The 19,169-nt window shown below is 41.3% G+C and overlaps 1 pseudogene; it reads right to left on the bottom strand.

Annotated features, from left to right (window-relative positions):
• Nucleotides 1–11,430: 11,430 nt before the first annotated feature.
• On the bottom strand, nt 11,431–18,632 carry LOC119272535 (annotated as a pseudogene).
• Nucleotides 18,633–19,169: the final 537 nt, after the last annotated feature.

The following is a 19,169-nucleotide window of genomic DNA, read 5'->3' as shown; positions in this document are numbered from 1 at the left end:
TTTGTTCATTTATTTTTTATTTTTAAATTCATGAATATGTTTTGAAATCCTAGAACATTCTATTATTTTTTTAAAATACCGATTATTTTTTGGATTTGCAAACAATTTTTGAATCCGTAAGTTTTTTCTAAATTTGGGAAGATTTTCTCGATTTTTGGTGCATTCTTTTTTTCAAATTAATGATTTTTTTCATTCAAGAACATGTTTTTAATAGAAATTTGGGATATTTTTTTGAAATCTGCCAACAATTTTGAGGTTTTGAACATTTCTTCGAGCTATCGAGTGTGATGGGCCGGCCCATTTTTGCAAGGAGTTGTGCATTCTACACAATCCAGTTTTGGAAACCTTTTAAAAGGTGAAGCTTCCTGACCGGTTTGGCGGCCACCCCTAAAAAAACCGGGTTTGGCGACATTTGTAGAAGGATCTTGAACTGGATTTTCTGCTGTTTTTTTATTCTTGTTTTTACTATTTATATTATTTTTCAAGTTTAGTTTTTAAAATGTTTGGAAATTTCAAATTTTGTTTCAAACTTACAAAATGATCTGATATTTCAAAAATGTTTGTAATTAAAAAAATGAATTTCAAGACTTGTTCGCATTTTCAAATTTTGTTCATAAATTCAAAGAATATTCCTATTTCCAAAAATGTTCAGTTTTTAAAACCTTGCTTATAATTTCCAAAATATCCCCATTTGTCCAACAATTTTACAAATTGGAAAAAGATCACATTTTTTGAATAATGTTTGCATATTTTTAAGGGGATTTATCATTTATGCCACTAGTTGTGTCTCACTACTCAATTATGTCATTAAAAATTACAACTGCTCAAAAATGCCATTGTTCCATGAGATGCTTGCTCAAAAATGCCATTGTTCCATGAGATGCTTGCTCAAAAATGCCATTGTTCCATGAGATGCTTGCTCAAAAATGCCATTAGATATCTCAAATATGCCATCGTTCCACTAGAAGTTTGCTCAAAAATGCCATTGGACATTGTTATTGTCAGGTCAAACTCGTTGACCATGTTATATGACAAACATTTCCCTATACCCACATGTCAGTTTTCTCTATCTCACAATGATAAGTGTGGACCCCACATGTCAGGAGTAAGCAAGCAAATAGTTTTAGAGGAAAATAAGAACGCCGTTGGGATCAAGTAGGATCCACACTTTATTGTAGTGAGATAGAGGGAGATTTGACATGTTGTTCTATATGTATTTTGTCATTATAACATGGCAAACAAGATTTGAGATGACACTAATGGTGTCTAGTGGCATTTTTAGCATGCGTCTAACGAAGCAATGACATTTTTAAGTAGTTGAATTTCCTAGTGGCAAAAGTAAGCAGTGAGATGTACTCAGAATTTTAAAAAATATTCTAGTTTTCAAATTTGTTCAAAATTCAAAAAATGTTTGGGAATTTCATATGAAAATCCCGTTTTAAAAGTAATCCAAAATAAAAAAGAAGACCGAAAAAACCGGTTTGCAACAATAGTTGGGCCGCTACAGTAAAAAAATTACTGCAGTGCCATACGCGTCACCGGTTAATGGGCCCGCCTAGTCAAGGACACCCATTTGCATTGCTGCCTTATCTGTGGTAGAGTGCGTGATGCGAACTGCGGCCTGATCTTTCGATGAGAGTGAGATAACTACGTTTTTTTGGAGGATTTGACCTTCATGATTCGGCTACCAACTGTATAGGGAGAACCGTACATGACCAATATCCACGACAATCGCTGAACCAACTCCACGGTGTTATCGACCAAGCCAACGGCGCGATCGACCTATCCACGAAGAATTTTCTCTGAGTACGGTGTTATCGACCATGCCTTGACTTAGAACCGGTCCCTTCCATGTACGTACATGAGCTTCTTCTACTTGGCTTGATCACATGCATTGGCGTCTAAGTTTTACATACCCGTGTGCTTCAAAATCTTCAGTATAATCTCGCTTTTTAATACGTAGCATATACGTGTTTCCAGTAATTCTGTGTAAAGCACAAAAATATGTACTCCCTTACATTATGGAACGGATGGAGTAGTATTTTTGCCCCTGATAATAATATATAATTATCAATAGAAATTACCTGAAAAAGGTCTCATCTAATATTTGTAGAAGCATCTATGCCCACATCAGTGCGGCAAATAGGTGCTCTCCGCTTATAACGTAGGAGTTATGTGCAGCTTACTGCGAGACCTACCATTGTCTCGCCTGAAGCATTCAGCTCTGGACTCGCCTTTTCATGCTGACCTGGTTTGGGGTTTTGGTAAGATTCCATACACTGGTACAAAACGGATTGACAACATACGTGCATTTTTTGTTTCTTTGGTTTTTTCTATAGGTTTTAATCTGTTTTTTGCAGTTTTATTTCAATCTTTATGTTTTATAAAAATAATGTTGAATTTTAATTAAATACAGTTGAACATTTTTCATGTACAGGTTTGACATTTTGTAGATACACATTGGAATTTTTCAGTACACCTTGAACATTTTTCAATACAGGTTGAACTTTTTTTACATGGATGTTCAATATTTTCAGAATACATGTTGAACATAATTTCAATACATAGTGGGATTTTTTAATAGATTGAACATTTTTATATATGCCATGATAACAATCAATACATGTGTTAATTGTTAGAACATTTTTTTCTAATGCCACGGATACTCTTTTTTGAATGGTACAAAACATGTTGTTTTCAAACAAACCAAAGATCATTTTAACATTATGTAAACATTAAAAAATCACAAACAAAAATTTTAAACGCATGAATTTATATTAATGTATAAAAAAATTGAATGGTGTTTTTTTCTAAATTACTTGAACATTTCTTTTACATTGTATACATATTCTAAAAAAATTACAAACACCTTAATGTTTTTACGAAATTTATGAAAATATATTTGTGAGTATATCTTTTACACCGCATAAACATTTTTTAAATGTGAGATGAACACTTTTAGAACTTTAATTAAATAATTTTGGAGTATATGTATTAAGAATATTTCAAAAATTAGCAAATGTTTTCGTGTGCAATGCACACTGATATTGGGCATTATATTAATTGCACGTGGATATTAGGTAGAACAGTTGATATTATGTAGTATATTAATTGGATGTAGACATTAGGTATGATATTATTTATGTCTTAATTATGTGATTGCCACTGACATTGATATTTTATGTTTAATTGCTCACTAAGCATGTTGAGCACTCGCCATTCAAGAAGTCTGTGCTGTCGGATTAACTTGATTTGATAGTCAAGATTAGTTGGATATGCCCATTTTGTTTTTTCATATTCGAATATATATATATATATATATATATATATATATATATATATATATATATATATATATATATATATATATATATATATAAAAGAACAAAATAGAAAAGGGAAAAACATCAAAGCGAATGAATAACAAATTAAGGTAGCTATCCCTGCAAAATAAACAAATGAAGATAGCTAAAGCACAAAAGGTAATTTAGCAGTACTGGCTAGCCCACTAGCGACTTCCCTTAATCCAGGTGAGCTACCGTCTCACAATAGGTGAAACATAGTGCGATATTCTATCTAGAGCTCATAGCGCTAATTTACTCTAAATTATTATTACTGTTTCTGCTCTCCCCCTCCTATGTTACGACTGCTAAGTGGACTGGCACCGCTTGGAATAAGCGGTTAGCTATCTCAAAAACAAACAACAACTCAGAAAAATGCTAAGTGGACTGGCACTTTAGCTGCTTACACCGGTCTTGAAAAGAACGGTTTTATTTTTCTATTATAGTTTTCTATTTTTTTTATTTTTCTTTCCAAACTTTTCAAAATTCTTGAAAAAAATCCAAGTTCATAATTTTGTCAAAGTCTCGAATTGTTTTAAAATTCATGATTGTTTAAATTTTGTGAATTTTCTAAATTCCTAAAAAAATCAAATTCATAGACTATGTTCGAACTTATGATTTGTTTTTGAAATTTGTGAAACTTTTTTTTTGAAATTCATGAATTGTTTTTTATATCGTTAAATGAACTCGCATCTTTTTCAAAATTAAAGATTTTTTTAAATCATGAACTTTTTCTAATTTCTAGTTTTTTAATTTTATTAGAGTCATAAAAAAAGTGTTTTTCCAAAGCCAATTAACTGCGAACTGTGAACAAGAAAAAACAGCGAACATGCAAGTGAGCGAATGACCAATGGCTACTAGGACGCAGGCACGCAGCCCACGCGGGCGTCCCCTATGAGCTACTCTCTTCGTTCGGAATTACTTGTCTTAGATTTGTTTAGATACGGATGTATCTAGCATTAAAATAAGTCTAGATACATATGTAGACAAATCCAAAACAAGTAATTTAGAACGGAGGAAGTACTTCATGCAACTCGTGCTTAACGAGTCGATTAGGAGGGACGAACTAGCTGACAGGTACCCCTTCGGGAGCAGGCGCAACCGTCAGTTTCCTGGTCCTTGGAGTGCGCCAACTGGTGCGTCGAGACACCACCAGTGTTGCGCTCTGGCGCCTTCGACATTTTTTTCTTCATATATTTTCGGGTTTTATTTGCTTTTCCAAAAAAAATAGCTTTCATTATTTAACTGATTTTCCTTAGGCTTGGGTGAAAAAGATTTTTTTCCAGGAAGCAGCGCTTTTATGTGAATGTGCTTCTGCGAGAAATACAACTATGCTTCCCGGAAAGGGATAAACAAAATATGGGTTTCCACGAGAAGCACAATTATGTTTTCAGAAAGAAAAAGAAATCACAGTTGTGCTCTAGCACAGCTTGTCCTTTCACGTGAAGCACAATAGTTTGTGCTTTTACTAGAGAACCACGGTTGTGCTTCCACGAGAACTATCCTTCCCGAAAAGAAAAAAAACATAGTTGTGCTCCCCTGAAAAGAAGAAACACAACCTATGTTTCCATGAAAAGCTCAATTGTGCTTCCCAAAAAGCGGAAAACATGGTCTCGGCTTCCCGAAAAGGGAAAAACACAGTTCTGCTTCAAGAAAAAAGTAGAAAAAAGAGCACAACGGATGCTTCCGGCTTCTTAGGTTTTTGGTTCCATTCTTTTTTTAGTTGTCATTTTTTTGGTTTTTCATTTTTATCGGTTTTTCATTTTATTTCTTCTTTATCTCTGTTTTTTGGGAAGAGAAGTTCGGCAAAGTTCGGCAACCTATTAACATGGGTTCGAAGATCTCAACACGAGAAAACCAACGGTGAAAGTGGTTCATGATTTGTATGGTTAAAGAGATAAACTGTTTTCAAATAATGAATCTACAAAAAAATCATATTGCGACAAGTGGCACACATGCAGTATGCCACTTGTCAGCACCAAAGAAGGTGGTAAAGTGATATTTGCAAGAGGTATCCCTTAAAAAATAATTTCGCGAATTGGAGGCTCAGACGTAGTAGTGGCCCAGGCCCAGTATATATGATGTTTTTTTGCTTGTTTCTATTTTTCTTTAGTTTTTTCTTCTGAACCTTTTCATTTTCCCTTTTATTTTATTTTATTTCTCTTGCTCCACCTTTTTCTAGGTTTTATTTTTCATTCCACTTTTTTGATTGTTTTAATTTTCTTTTCTTATTGAGAAAGTATGTTAACATTTTGAAAAGTTACATGAAAGTATTGTTTAACATATATGAACAACTACTTTTGAATATATGAAGTTTCTTCAAATACATACATTTTATTTTTTTCTATGCATTAGCATGTTTTAAATATGAGATTGATGCTGGATAAAAAGGATTTTGGATATAGTTTTCCTTGTGACGGCCCAGGGAGCGGCGGTACTTGTGATATTTCTGCTTGGGACACATTTTATTTGGCAGTTTTCTGAATGTTAAATACCATTGGATGGGCTACTTTTTATTGGCACGAAGGATTTGCCTTATCACGAAATCCACATTCGTTTCGTTTGAGGGAGTCACACATCCTGTTCCCTATAAATAAGGAGATTCATTCTTTTTTTCCAGAAATCCTTTTATTTTCATATATATGAAGAGCTTTTTCATGTAGATACATTATCATTTTTCATTTTTATACATTTTTCTCCATTATTAAATTGATTTTTGTTGTTTTTTCTATGAAAAAAATCTTTAGATTATTAAATTTTGAAACAATACAAGGGGCCACACAATCAGTTGCCACACTGGAAATTCCTTCTGGGGTCGTTCCCATGTATATCACTTAAGTGCTATTTTTTATGCAAAAATATTTAGATCTATTATGAGATTTCATCCAAGTATAAAGCATCTCAAACATAATAAAAATTACATCAAGGTCGCCAGTCCACCTAACGACCACTACCGCCGACGCGCCACTGTCGCCACTCCCCTACTGGAGCTTGCTTGACCTTATCGATGACAACCGAGAAGTCTTTGTGCATGTGCCCTAAAGACCCTTGTTCAACCCTTGAATAGGTTTGAAGCAACTGATACCAAATCTCGTTGTTGCACATGCACGACGAGAAATCTTAACCTCGCCGCCTCAAGGAGATGATAGAATTGTACACCAGAGTTTTGTCAACTACATCTAGATGGACAAACTCGAGGAAGATTGGAGCTTGGAAGAAAAACTCAAAGAAGAAGCGCCACCATCCGCCTGAATGCCGCACCTGCGAGGACTAAAATCATCCAACCTAATCTACTAGACAGAGCGAAGGCACCAATATTCTCCTCCCCGCCACCGACCGTTGGAGCGACAAGTAGAGGGGGGTTCGGCGGAAAAGTCTAAAGTGCAGAGTTTTTCCTAACCGTCGAGGGGAAGAGGAGAACATGCTTGGAGAAAAGAAACGTCATTTATAAACTCACTGGCACTATATAAGTCTAAAAGAACACCCGGCTCATGATTTAATTGCCATATATTTGCTTAAGGCGTTGGGTAGCACGTAGGCATAGTATCGGTCTTTCATGATTTTAGTTTTTACTGGCATGATCTTGTGCATGCATGAGTTTTTTTTTTTTGAAACGGAGACAAAAGATTTGTCTCATATATTAAATAAGAAGAGAAGAGTTTGTTACAACACACATCCAGAATACGGCACGACAATTATTCTCGCAATAAAAAAGACCCTAACTTCTTTGCTCCGGTGGTGATCCAAAGGTTTGCCTCGTCGACGATGGTGTTGAGTAGAATTGGCGGAGGCGTGCTCTTATGCCGGAACACTCTTGCATTTCTCTCATTCCAAATGACCCATGACACATGCATGGCGATCGAGGCCTTCGCTTTTCGGTTGGTGGTGCCCACGGCGCTCGTGCTCGCACACCATGTCTTGACTGAGTCGAAGGAGCTCCACGCCGACGTGTCCATGTCGTGTATGAGAAATTTCTGAATAACCAAATTCCAAAGCCTCAACGTGAGGCGGCATTTGAAGAATAGATGTGTTCCACATTCTTGCACTCCCTTGCACAAGGGGCAAGGGCCACAATTTGGCCAGCCCCGCTTAGCGAGTTTGTCGGCGGTCTAAATTCTATCTTGCAGCGCGAGCCAAGCAAAGAACTTAACCTTCGGTGGGGCCCAAGGCTTCCAAACCATTTAGTCCATGGGTGAGAGGACCAAACCCAAAAATTGTGCCCTGTAAGCAGAGGCCGCAGAGTAATGCCCGGAGTCCGAGTGTTTCCATACTATGTCGTCCTCAGCAAGATCATCAAGATGCACCTCATGCAGAAGCATCCAAAGGGTGAAGAATTGTGTTACATGTTGGCGGGAAACAATCGTAGGTGGCTTGATTTTGAGGATCCACGCGTTTTCCTTGAGGGCCTCCCGTACCTTCCAATGTTTCCGCGATGAAGACTCATAGATGAGAGGAGCAATGTCCCTGGGCTTGCGCCCAAGAAGCCAAGGGGATTCCCAGAAGGGTGTCTTCGCCCCATTCCCGACCTTGATTGTGGTGCTAGCATAGAAGAAGTTGAGATCTTCCTCATCACACGGGTTACCTCTCCCAATTCACAATTTTGTTGGCTTCTTCCATTCATACCAAGGCCACTGTAGTCTCAAAGCTCGCGCGAACTTATTGGTGTTGAGGACCCCAAGCCCACCATAAGCAAGCGGACGGCCGACAATGTCCCAATTAACCTTGCATTTTGCCCCGGTTGTCTTATATGACCCAGACCACAGGAAGGCCCTCTCAAGTTTGTCGATGTTTTGAAGGATGGTGGGCTGTATGGCAAGCGGCGTGATGAAGTAGATCACTTGGGAAACGAGCACCGACTTGACAAGAGCCGCGCGCCCAATGGTGGTGATGTTCTGGCCCTCGTATGTTGTTAATCTGCTTGCCACCTTGTCCACAAGGAATTGCAAGTCAACGAGCTTTAGCTTCCACACAAAGAGCAGTAGGCCCAAATATCGCAGCGGGAAGGAGGCTCTAACAGCCGGCAAACCTTGGGTGATTTGCCTCAAGTCAAGGTTACCGCACCGAATCAGAACCATCAAACTCTTATGGAAATTGGTGCACAGACCGATGACATCCCCAAAGCCTCTCAGAATAGTCGCTAGGTTGTCCACATCACTTTTAATCGGAGCTACAAACACGGCTGCGTCATCCGCATAAAGGGAGGTACACACCATGACACCTCTCCCTCAGAGCTTATGAAGCAGCCCCTTTTTGTCACTATGTCGAGGATACGTTGTAGGGGGTATATAGCTATGAAAAACAAGAGTGGAGAGACGGGGTCCCCTTGCCGTAGCCCCTAGTCGTGCTTGATGGGAGCACCAGGTACCCCATTCAAGAGGATCCTCGAAGATGAGGGACATAGGAGTGCCGCAATCCACTCTCGAAATTTGCTTGGGAAACCTCGTCTCCGAAGGAGGTCAAGCAAATACTCCCATTTGACAAAGTCAAAGGCCTTGCAAATGTCCAACTTGAATAGCAGGGAGGGGGTCTTGCTCTTGTGAAGGTGCCGCCCGAGGTTTCGAACATACATGAAGTTGTCGTGGATGCTCCGAGTTTTGATGAAAGCACTTTGAGCGCTGGAGACGAGGGTGAACATGTGCAGTCCGAGCCTTATGGAAAGCACTTTTGCAATATCTTGGCGATTCCATGAATGAGACTGATGGGTCTATAGTCGACGATGCTCTCCGCCCCGTCCTTCTTGGGAAGCAGCACAACATTCGCAGAGTTGAGCCAGTGAAGATTTCTTGTGTGGAGGGAGTCAAAGCATTGAATCACCCTCATGAGGTTGTGCTTGATGATGCCCCAACACTTCTTGAAGAAGAGGCCGGTGAAGCCATCCGGCCCAGGCGCCTTGTCGCTAGGCATGCTATTTATTGCATCGATGACCTCCTCCTCGGAGAAGGGAGAGTCAAGCTCCTGTAGGTCATGCGACTCCAGGTTAAGTTCCTCCCAATTAAAGTCCTTTGTGCTCGCACTTCCCCTTTTCATTATATGCGAGAAATGGTCGTGAATTATTTTTTCCTTGGCGTTGTGCTCAGTCACCCACCCTTGATCATTCATGATACGGTGAATGTGGTTTTTCCTCCTTCGCGCATTAACCCGACGATGAAAGAACTTTGTGTTGGCATCACCTTATTTGATATTTGCAATTCTGGCACATTACTTCTTGCGTGCTTTCTCGAGCACGGCCAGGCTTATGACCCTTCTCTTGAGCCTGGCCCAAAGGTCGAGCTCCTCGGGGGAGAGCAGCCTTCCCTCCTGAGCAATGTCTAGGCGTAGGATCACCAAGAGGGCGGTATGGAGATGAACCTTAGCTTTAGAGAAGAGACCCCTACTCCATTGTGAGAGGCGCATCACCGTTTTCTTTAGCTTGTGGAAAAGGATAATGTGTGGCTCGGTGTGCTCAACGGGCTCGACCCAGGCCTTTTGGACCACCTCATTGAAGCCGGGCATAGAAGTCCAAAAGTTCTCGAATTTGAAAGCCTTAGGCCTCCTAGGACCCTTATCATCGGCGAGTAGGAGCGGGCAATGGTCGGATAGGGACGAAGAAAGTGCATGGAGCATGTGGTCGTTGAAGGTGGTGTCCCACTCCGCATTGCAAAAGAAAGAGTCAAGCTTGCTCAGTGTTGGGTTTGCCCTCTCGTTGCTCCAGGTGAACCTCCTGTTCTGGAGGTGGATTTCTTTAAGCTCACAACTATTGAGAGTTGCACGAAACCGGTTGATTTGGCTGGTGCTAATGTTCCGCTTGTTTTTATCCCTTGCCCAATAAATCTGGTTGAAATCCCCGGAGGCGATCCAAGCGACCCCAACTAGCAGCTTCTGGCTAATGAGCTCGGCAAAGAATGTGCTTTTAAGCGAAGGGTCAGTCGGGCCATAGATGGTTGTTATCTTAAATCTCACGCCCGAATCTCTGACACGAACCATGGCAGAGAGGCAATAGGTTGTAAAGGTGATGTTGGACATCTCCAGCAAGAGATCATCCCGAGAAGGAGGATACCTCCCCTCGTGCCATTTGTCGGGCCTTGCACAAAGCTGCGTAACCTATGCCCCCCCCCCCCAAAACGCGGTCGTGAACTGGTCGATATTGTCAAGCTTCGTCTCCTGGAGACATACCACATGGCAGGAGGAGGAAGCAATGGTTGCGTTAACTGTGGACCGCCGATCCGGGCAGTTAAGGCCCCTAACATTCCAGCTCAAGAAGTTGATAGGTTGAGCTAACATGATTTAAACATAAGATCCCTGGAGCATATGCACGTATCATGAGCAAAGACAACCACAATAGAACTTGGTATAATGGCAGGAGCAGGAGCAGCAACAGACTGCTTGCACCCGGTTACAGTAGCAGACACCCTGAGATGCAAAAGCAACTCCACAGACTTGATACTAGGCATGTAGCTAGCACGCACACAAACTTTTACTCTAGGGATACATTGGTCCCAGTACATAGACACCCCAGGACATGCATTTGGTTGTACTAACATTTAAATAAGATCAGTCCCAGTTTGAGCAACAACTGCTTAGGTTGCAGCCTGCTGGAGCTCGGCCTCCTCATCGGCCCTCTCTAGGTCTAGCGCACCACCCCACCATGCGCCAGGAGGGCCTCCTCCACAGCATGCACATTCGCGTCGTCGAGCTTAAAAAGCCCCCTCATGGCTGAGATCACCTCCGACGACAGGTGCTCTTTGAAGCGTTCCGCGAAGGCATCAAGAGCTGCAGCAGTTACGTCCTCACCATCCTTGACGATGCCGAGAGAGCGACATACCAGAATTTCTGCTGCTGTAGCCACCGGCATGGCCCTGGGGTAGCTTGCCGCCCACGTCTTGTGCAGCGAAAGAGCATCGCCAACCCTGGAGATGGTCACACCAGCCATTGTTTTCCCGCGTGCAGCAGGAGCTTGGAGTGGCGTTGGAGCAGGGGTGGGTGCTACCTCTTGAGCATGTGTTGGTTTTTCCTTGAAGAGGAAAGGGTGATGCAACAAAGTAGCATAAGTATTTCCCTCAGTTTTTGAGAACCAAGGTATCAATCCAGTAGGTGACTACATGAAAATCCCCTAGTACCTGCACAAAGAAATAAGAACCTCGCGATAAAGGGGTTGTCAATCCCTTCATGGTCACTTACGATAGTGAGATCTGATAGAGATAATAAGATAAATATTTTTGATATTTTTGTGATATAGATTGGAAAATAAAGATTGCAAAATAAATAGTAAACTAGAATTGGAAATTGGAAACTTATATGATATAAAGTAGACCCGGGGCCATAGGTTTCACTAGTGGCTTATCTCAAGATAGCATGCATTACGGTGGGTGAACAAATTACTGCCGAGCAATTGATAGAAAGCGCATAGTTACGATCATATCTAAGGCAATGATCATGAATATAGGCATCACGTCCGTGACAAGTAGACTGAAACGATTCTGCATCTACTACTATTACTCCACACATCGACCGCTATCCATCATGCATATAGAGTATTAAGTGCATAAGAACAGAGTAACGCATTAGGCAAGATGACATGATGTAGAGGGATAAACTCAAGCAATATGATATAAACCCCATATTTTTATACTCGATGGCAACAATACAATACGTGCCTTGCTGCCCTTGTTGTTACCGGGAAAGGACACCACAAGATTGAACCCAAAGCTAAGCACTCCTCCCATTGCAAGAAAGATCAATCTAGTAGGCCAAACCAAACTGATAATTCAAAGAGACTTGCAAAGATATCAAATCATGCATATAAGAATTTAGAGGAGAATCAAATAATATTCATAGATAATCAAATCATAAACCCACAATTCATCGGATCTCAACAAACACACCGCAAAAGGAGCTACATCGAATATATCTCTAGGAAGATCGAGGAGAACTTTGTATTGAGATCCAAAGAGAGAGAAGAAGCCATCTAGCTAATAACTATGGACCCGAAGGTCTGTGGTAAACTACTCACACATCATCGGAGAGGCTATGGTGTTGATGTAGAAGCCCTCCATGATTGAATCCCCCTCCGGCAGATCGCCGGAAAAGGCCCCAAGATGGGATCTCACGGGTACAGAAGGTTGCGGTGGTGGAAAAGGTGTTTCGTTGCTCTCCTTGAAGGTTTCAGGGTATAAGAGTATATATAGGTGAAAGAAGTAGGTTGGTGGAGCTACGAGGGGCCCACGAGGGTGGGGGGCACGCCCACACCCCTGGGCGCGCCCTCCTACCTCGTGGCCGCCTCGCTGCTTCCTTAACGTCCACTCCAAGTCTCCTGGATCACGTTTGTTCCAAAAAAGATCCTCGCGAAGATTTCATTCTGTTTGGATTCCGTTTGATATTCCTTTTCTGCGAAACACTGAAATAGGCAAAAAACAACAATTTGCACTGGGCTTTCGGTTAATAGGTTAGTCCCAAAAATAATATAAAAAGGTATATTAAAGCCCATTAAACATCCAAAACATATAATATAATAGCATGGAACAAAAAAAATTATAGATACATTGGAGACGTATCAAGCATCCCCAAGCTTAATTCCTGCTCGTCCTCGAGTAGGTAAATGATAAAAACAAATTTTTTGATGTGGAATGCTTCCTAACATAATTTTCAATGTAATTCTCTTTATTGTGGCATGAATGTTCAGATCCATAAGATTCAAGATAAAAGTTTAATATTGACATAAAAATAGTAATACTTCAAGCATACTAATAAAGCAATTATGTCTTCTCAACATAACATGGCCAAAGAAAGTTATCCCTACAAAATCATATAGTCTGGCTATGTTCTATCTTCACCACACAAAATATTTAAATCTTGCACAACCCCGATGACAAGCCAAGCAATTATTTCATACTTTTGACGTTACCAAACTTTTTCAATCTTCACGCAATACATGAGTATGAGCCATGGATATAGCACTATAGGTGGGATATAATGGTGGTTGTGGAGAAGACAAAAAAGGAGAATATAGTCTCACATCAACTAGACGTATCAACGGGCTATGGAGATGCCCATCAAGAGATATCAATGTGAGTGAGTAGGGATTGCCATGCAACAGATGCACTAGAGCTATAAGTGTATGAAAGCTCAAAAATAAACTAAGTGGGTGTGTATCCAACTTGCTTACTCACGAAGACCTAGGGTATTGTGAGGAAGCCCATCATTGGAATATACAAGCCAAGTTCTATAATAAAAAATTCCCACTAGTATATGAAAGTGACAAAATAGGATACTCTCTATCATGAAGATCATGGTGCTACTTTGAAGCACAAGTGTGGTAAAAGGATAGTAGCATTGCCCCTTCTCTCTTTTTCTCTCATTTTTTTATTTGGGTCATTTCTCCCCTTTTTTATGGCCTCTTTTCCCTTTTTTCTCTTTATTTTTTTTCGTCCGGAGTCTCATCCCGACTTGTGGGGGAATCATAGTCTCCATCATCCTTTCCTCACTGGGACAATGCTCTAATAATGATGATCATCACACTTTTATTTACTTCCAACTCAAGAATTACAACTCGATACTAGAAGAAAAATATGACTCTATGTGAATGCCTCCGACTGTGTACCGGGATGTGCGATGAATCAAGAGTGACATGTATGAAAGAATTATGAACGGTGGCTTTGCCACAAATACGGTGTCAACTACATGATCATGCAAAGCAATATGACAATGATGAAGCGTGTCATAATAAACGGAACGGTGGAAAGTTGCATGGCAATATATCTCGGAATGGCTATGGAAATGCCATAATAGGCAGGTATGGTGGCTGTTTTGAGGAAGATATATGGTGGGTTTATGGTACCGGCGAAAGTTGCGCGGTACTAGAGAGGCTAGCAATGGTGGAAGGGTGAGAGTGCATATAATCCATGGACTCAACATTAGTCATAAAGAACTCACATACTTATTGCAAAAATCTATTAGTTATCAAAACAAAGTACTACGCGCATGCTCCTAGGGGGGTAGATTAGTAGGAAAAGACCATCGCTCGTCCCCGACCGCCACTCATAGGGAAGACAATCAATAAATAAACCATGCTCCGACTTCATCACATAACGGTTCACCATACGTGCATGCTACGGGAATCACAAAATTTAACACAAGTATCTCTCAAATTCACAACTACTCAACTAGCATGACTATAATATTACCATCTTCATATCTCAAAACAATCATCAAGTATCAAACTTCTCATAGTATTCAATGCACTTTATATGAAAGTTTTTATTATACCCATCTTGGATGCCTATCATATTAGGACTAGTTTTATAGCCAAAGAAAATTATCATGCTGTTCTAAAAGACTCTCAAAATAATATAAGTGAAGCATGAGATATCAATAAATTCTACAAAATAAATCCACCACCGTGCTCAAAAAAATATAAGTGAAGCACTTATCTAGCTCAAAAGATATAAGTGAAGCACATAGAGTATTCTAATAAATTCCAATTCATGTGTGTTTATCCCAAAAGGTGTGTACAGCAAGGATGACTGTGGTAAACTAAAAAGCAAAGACTCAAATCATAAAAGACACTCCAAGCAAAACACATATCATGTGGTGAATAAAAATATAGCCTCAAGTAAAGTTACCGATAGACGAAGACGAAAAAGGGGATGCCTTCCGGGGCATACCCAAGCTTAGGCTTTTGGTTGTCCTTGGATTTTACCTTGGGGTGCCTTGGGAATCCCCAAGCTTAGGCTCTTGCCACTCCTTGTTCCAAAATCCATTAAATCTTTACCCAAAAACTTGAAAACTTCACAACACAAAACTCAACAAAAAATCTCATGAGCTCCGTTAGTATAAGAAAACAAATCACCACTTAAGGTACTGTAATTAACTCATTCTTTGTTTATATTGGTGTTAAACCTATTGTATTCCAACTTTTTTATGGTTCATACCCCCCGATACTAGCCATAGATTCATCAAAATAAGCAAACAACACACGAAAAACAGAATCTGTCAAAAACAGAACAGTCTGTAGTAATATATAAGTTTCGAATACTTCTGTAACTCCAAAAATTCTACCAAATTAGGAATACCTAAATAATTTGTATATTGATCTACTGCAGTTGGAATCAGTATTTTATCGCTCTCTGGTTAAAAATGAAAATTATTCTCGTGAGCGCATACTTTCCGTTTTTTTCCAGCAAGATCAAATAACAATTATCCAAGAAGATCCTAAAGGCTTTACTTGTCACAAACACTAATTAAAACATAAAAAATACAAGCATAACATAGGATAGATGATTTACTCATTACTAAACAGGAACAAAAATTAAGGAAAAAATAAAATTGGGTTGCCTCCCAACAAGCGCTATCGTTTAACGCCCCTAGCTAGGCATAAAAGCAAGAATAGATCTAGGTATTGACATCTTTGGTGTTGGGAAAGAAAAGAGAAAAATTATTATCTATAGCATTTATCTTTCTATTTTGAGAAATCACATGGCCATTAATGGTGGAAGAAAGATTAAGCATGCTATGAAAATTTGCATCTAAGCTAGCCTTCATCTCTTTGATAATTTCATTTTGATAAAAGCACAAAAGAGAGGTGGATTCAACCTTCTCACTCATGGGGTGGCCAAATATAGTTTTCATCTTTTCATAGGTATCTATGTCATCCCCTCAAGAAAATCTTCTTCAAAAATAGAATCTAAAACTTGCTTGAACGAAGAGGGTAAGCCAACATAAAAGCTTTTTAGGTATATCCCAATTTGATATTGGGGCACATAGTTAGCTAGGATCCTTAATAACCTATCCCAAGCGTCTTTCAAAGATTCATCAAGGAAATAACGAAAAAATCCGGAATCATCTTCATCGAAATTATCCAAACTCTCATTGATAACCCCGGTAGGTCTTTCCATAGCATCATTATTTATGAGCTTAGAAAGGATAGAGGGTCTATCCAAAGTACTAGAACTCTGGAGAGAACCCTTACCCCTTTTCGACTCGGCCATGGCAAAGGAAAGGCAAACGGGAAATAGGCGAATAAAACGGCGAGGGTGAAGTGGGGGAGAGGAAAACGAGAGGCAAATGGCAAATAATGTAATGCGAGGGATAAGAGTTTGTGATGGGTACTTGGTATGTCTTGTCTTGTGCGTAGATCTCCCCGATAATGGCGCCAGAAATCCTTCTTGCTACCTTTTGAGCATGCGTTGGTTTTCCCTTGAAGAGGAAAGGGTGATGCATCAAAGTAGCGTAAGTATTTCCCTCAGTTTTTGAGAACCAAGGTATCAATCCAGTAGGAGACTACACGCAAAACCCCTTGTACCTGCACTAACAAATAAGAACCTCGCAACCAACCCGATAAAGGGTTGTCAATCCCTTCGCGGTCACTTACGAGAGTGAGATTTGATAAAGATAATAAGATATTTTTTGGTATTTTTGTGATATAGATTGGAAAATAAAGATTGCAAATAAATAGTAAACTAGAATTTTAATTTGAAAACTTATATGATATAAAGTAGACCCGAGGGCCATAGGCTTCACTAGTGGCTTCTCTCAAGATAGCATGTATTACGGTGGGTGAACAAATTACTGCCGAGCAATTGATAGAAAAGCGCATAGTTATGATGATATCTAAGGCAATGATCATGAATATAGGCATCACGTCTGTGACAAGTAGACCGAAACGATTCTGCATCTACTACTATTACTTCACACATCGACCGCTATCCAGCATGCATCTAGAGTATTAAGTTCATAAGAACAGAGTAACGCATTAGGCAAGATGACATGATGTAGAGGGATAAACTCAAGCAATATGATATAAACCCCATATTTTTATCCTCGATGGCAACAATACAATATGTGCCTTGCTGCCCCTGCTGTCACTGGGAAAGGACACCGCAAGATTGAACCCAAAGCTAAGCACTCCTCCCATTGCAAGAAAGATCAATCTAGTAGGCCAAACCAAACTGATAAATCGAAGAGACTTGCAAAGATATCAAATCATGCATATAAGAATTCAAAGGAGAATCAAATAATATTAATAGATAATTAAATCATAAACCCACAATTCATCGGATCTCGGCAAACACACCGCAAAAAGAGTTACATCGAATAGATCTCCAAGAAGACTGAGGAGAACTTTGTATTGAGATCCAAAGAGAGAGAAGAAGCCATCTAGCTAATAACTATGGACCCGAAGGTCTGTGGTAAACTACTCACACATCATCGGAGAGGCTATGGTGTTGATGTAGAAGTCCTCCATGATCGAATCCCCCTCCGGCAGATCGCCGAAAAAGGCCCCAAGATGGGATCTCACGGGTACAGAAGGTTGCGGTGGTAGAAAAGGTGTTTCGTTGCTCTCCCAGAAGGTTTAAGGGTATAAGAGTATATATAGGTGAAAGAAGTAGGTTGGTGGAGCTGCGAGGGGACCACGAGGGTGGGGGGCACGCCCTCTTACCTCGTGGCCGCCTCGCTGCTTCCTTGACGTCCACTCCAAGTCTCCTGGATCACGTTTGTTCCAAAAAAGATCATCGTGAAGGTTTCATTCCGTTTGGATTCCGTTTAATATTCCTTTTCTGCGAAACACTGAAATAGGCAAAAAAACAACAATTTGCACTGGGCTTTCGGTTAATAGGTTAGTCGTAAAAATAATATAAAAAGATATATTAAAGCCCATTAAACATCCAAAACAGATAATATAATAGCATGGAACAATCAAAAATTATAAATACGTTGGAGACGTATCAGTGGGTGTGGGCAGGATGGCTTCGTGGCGATCTTCAAACAGGGGTGCAAGGTACTGGAGGCCGACCGCACCAACAACAGCCCTACGATGCCGCACGGGCGATGGAGTGCGGCACAGCGGCCCACTAGACAACAGGGGTGGCGTTGGGGAGGCTTCAAACCCCGAGGGCCTGGAAGGCGACGGAACAGGCAGCAACAACATCTGGGGCGAGCAAAGCTCGAGCAGCGCCGGGCTTGATATGTTCGGCACAAGCGCAGACGACCGGGCTTCATTCCTCATGGACCTCGGAGACGGCGGGTGGACAGTAGTTGGCGACAACGGATGCGAGACTGGTGGCGTGAGGCTCTCCTGAGACCGACGACGGGCAGCGCGCGACGAGGGGTGCTGCGCGACGCTGCGGCCGCGTTTAGCCTCCAGCGGCAAGGTCGGCAGAGGCTGCATCTCCATGACACATGCCGCGTCCGCACTGGAGGAGCCGGAGCCCAGCAGGACGGCAGACTCAGGCGATGCAGCAACGACAGCGCGGCGACGGCCGTCGCGGTCGCGGCCATCATCATCCCGGCGATCCTCGCGCCCAGCACCGCGACCATGGTCCCGTGAGGAGTCCCGCGACTGCCTGGACAGGCTGCGCCTGATGCGCGCGCCCCACCCTTCCCTGTTGCGCGAGCCGTCATGCCCCCTACGGTCCTTGTCTTCACGGCGCCTGTCTTGGTCATCGTCACGGCCGCGCCGGTGGTTGTTGTCGGGGCAGGAGATGCGCTCACGCGGGTCTCGGGCCTGTCGTTCGCCATCAACGACGCCCTTCTGAAAGTTGTATCTCTTGGACACAACCCTGAGGCCTTGCGTCGGGTCCTCGTGGATCGAGAGATGAATGATGACCCGCCGCTCCCGGCCGCGCCGTCCGAACGCTAGTTGGTCGCCCGCACGCGCCGGCAGGGTCACCCAGTTGACTCGCGGATTGTGTTGACTATATGCATTCTAATCGTGCAAAGACAGGATACATACCCATAGTTTTGCATCCTCTTGACGCTATATTATGAGTTATCATAAAAAAGTATTCCCATAAAAAATAACGCAGGACTCTGAACAAAGGACTAAAAAAAATCATAATATGTGAGGGGTTCTGC

Source organism: Triticum dicoccoides, chromosome 3A, assembly GCF_002162155.2.
Source record: "Triticum dicoccoides isolate Atlit2015 ecotype Zavitan chromosome 3A, WEW_v2.0, whole genome shotgun sequence".
In the NCBI taxonomy this organism is placed as follows: domain Eukaryota; kingdom Viridiplantae; phylum Streptophyta; class Magnoliopsida; order Poales; family Poaceae; genus Triticum; species Triticum dicoccoides.
Note: the sequence above shows the minus strand (reverse complement) of the source record. Positions and strands in the feature narration are given on the sequence as shown.